This window comes from Arachis stenosperma, chromosome 9 (assembly GCF_014773155.1).
Source record: "Arachis stenosperma cultivar V10309 chromosome 9, arast.V10309.gnm1.PFL2, whole genome shotgun sequence".
Classification (NCBI taxonomy): domain Eukaryota; kingdom Viridiplantae; phylum Streptophyta; class Magnoliopsida; order Fabales; family Fabaceae; genus Arachis; species Arachis stenosperma.
The window spans coordinates 95,856,174-95,858,897 of NC_080385.1; the positions used below are offsets into that span (position 1 = coordinate 95,856,174).

The following is a 2,724-nucleotide window of genomic DNA, read 5'->3' on the forward strand; positions in this document are numbered from 1 at the left end:
AAAGAGTGGTTGAGGTGATTGGTGAATGGGTGAAGAAGAAGAGAGAGGGTGGTGGGGTAGGTGGGGATCCTGTGGGGTCCACAGATCCTGAGGTGTCAAGGAAAATTCATCCCTGCACCAAGTGGCGAGCAAAAATGCTCTTTATGCCAATTCTGGCATTAAACGCCGGGCTAGTGCCCATTTCTGGTGTTTAACGCCAGCTTCTTGCCCTTTCCTGGCGTTTAACGCCAGTTTGGTGCCCCTTTCTGGCGTTAAACGCCCAGAATGGTGCCAGACTGGGCGTTAAATGCCCATTTGCTGTCCTTACTGGCGTTTAAACGCCAGCAAGGTCTTCCTCCAGGGTGTGCTGTTTTTCTTTCTATTTTTCATTCTGTTTTTGCTTTTTCAATTGATTTTTTGATTTCCCATGATCATCAACCTACAGAAAACATGAAATAACAAAGGAAAATAGATTAAATATAACATTGGGTTGCCTCTTAACAAGCGCTTCTTTAATGTCAGTAGCTTGACAGAGGGCTCTCATGGAGCCTCACAGATACTCAGAGCAATGTTGGAACCTCCCAACACCAAACTTAGAGTTTGAATGTGGGGGTTCAACACCAAACTTAGAATTTGGTTGTGGCCTCCCAACACCAAACTTAGAGTTTGACTGTGGGGGCTCTGTTTGACTCTATTTTGAGAGAAGCTCTTCATGCTTCCTCTCCATGGTGACAGAGGGATATCCTTGAGCCTTAAACACAAAGGATTCTTCATTCACTTGAATGATCAATTCTCCTCTGTCCACATCAATCACAGCCTTTGCTGTGGCTAGGAAGGGTCTGCCAAGGATGATGGATTCATCCATGCACTTCCCAGTCTCTAGGACCACGAAATCAACAGGGATGTAATGGTCTTCAATCTTTACCAGAACATCCTCTACAAGTCCATAAGCTTGTTTTCTTGAATTGTCTGCCATCTCTAGTGAGATTCTTGCAGCTTGCACCTCAAAGATCCCTAGCTTCTCCATTACAGAGAGAGGCATGAGGTTTATGCTTGACCCTAGGTCACACAGAGCCTTCTTAAAGGTCATGGTGCCTATGGTACAGGGTATTGAAAACTTCCCAGGATCTTGTCTCTTTTGAGGTAGTTTCTGCCTAGTCAAGTCATCCAGTTCTTTGGTGAGCAAAGGGGGTTCATCCTCCCAAGTCTCATTACCAAATAACTTGTCATTTAGCTTCATGATTGCTCCAAGGTACTTAGCAACTTGCTCTTCAGTGACATATTCATCCTCTTCAGAGGAAGAATACTCATCAGAGCTCATGAATGGCAGAAGTAAATCCAATGGAATCTCTATGGTCTCAGTGTGAGCCTCAGATTCCCATGGTTCCTCATTAGGGAACTCATTGGAGGCCAGTGGACGTCCATCGAGGTCTTCCTCAATGGCGCTCACTGCCTCTTTCTCCTCTCCAAATTCGGCCATGTTGATGACCTTGCACTCTCCTTTTGGATTCTCTTCTGTATTGCTTGGAAGAGTACTAGGAGGGAGTTCAGTAACTTTCTTACTCAGCTGACCCACTTGTACCTCCAAGTTCCTAATGGAGGACCTTGTTTCAGTCATGAAACTTTGAGTGGTTTTGATTAGATCAGAGACCATGGTTGCTAAGTCAGAGTGGCTCTGCTTAGAATTCTCTGTCTGTTGCTGAAAAGATGATGGAAAAGGCTTGCCATTGCTAAACCTGTTTCTTCCACCATTATTATTGTTGAAACCTTGTTGAGGTCTCTGTTGATCCTTCCATGAGAGATTTGAATGATTTCTCCATGAAGGATTATAGGTGTTTCCATAGGGTTCTCCCATGTAGTTCACCTTTTCCATTGAACGGTTCTCAGGATCATAAGCTTCTTCTTCAGATGAAGCGTCCTTAGTACTGCCTGGTGCAGCTTGCATTCCAGACAGACTTTGAGAAATCATATTGACTTGCTGAGTCAATATTTTGTTCTGAGCCAATATGGCATTCAGAGTATCAATCTCAAGAACTCCTTTCTTCTGATTCGTCCCATTGTTCACAGGATTCCTTTTAGAAGTGTACATGAATTGATTATTTGCAACCATTTCAATGAGTTCTTGAGCTTCTGTAGGCATCTTCTTCAGATGAAGAGATTCTCCAGCAGAACTATCCAATGACATCTTGGACAGTTCAGACAGACCATCATAGAAGAAACCTATGATGCTCCATTCAGAAAGCATGTCAGAAGGACACTTTCTGATCAATTGTTTGTATCTTTCCCAAGCTTCATAGAGGGATTCACCTTCCTTCTGTCTGAAGGTTTGGACTTCCACTCTAAGCTTACTCAATTTTTGAGGTGGAAAGAACTTTGCCAATAAGGCATTGACTAGCTTTTTCCAAGAGTTCAGGCTTTCTTTAGGTTGTGAGTCCAACCATATCCTAGCTCTGTCTCTTACAGCAAAAGGGAATAGCATAAGTTTGTAGACTTCAGGGTCAACCCCATTGGTCTTGACAGTGTCACAGATTTACAAGAATTCAGCTAAAAACTGATGAGGATCTTCCAATGGAAGTCCATGGAACTTGCAATTCTGTTGCCTTAGAGAAACTAATTGAGGCTTAAGCTCAAAGTTGTTTGCTCCAATGGTAGGGATAGAGATGCTTCTCCCATAGAAGTCGGGAGTAGGTGCAGTAAAGTCACCCAGCACCTTCCTTGCATTGTTGGCATTGTTGTTGTTTTCGG

General features: G+C 43.5%; 1 non-coding gene across 1 annotated transcript; it reads left to right on the forward strand.

The window, feature by feature from the left end:
• The first annotated feature begins 2,218 nt into the window (after positions 1 to 2,218).
• Positions 2,219 to 2,326, forward strand: LOC130952697 (small nucleolar RNA R71). The gene has a single exon (XR_009074875.1). It is a non-coding gene; the product is annotated as a small nucleolar RNA R71 (small nucleolar RNA).
• The last annotated feature ends 398 nt before the right edge of the window (positions 2,327 to 2,724 follow it).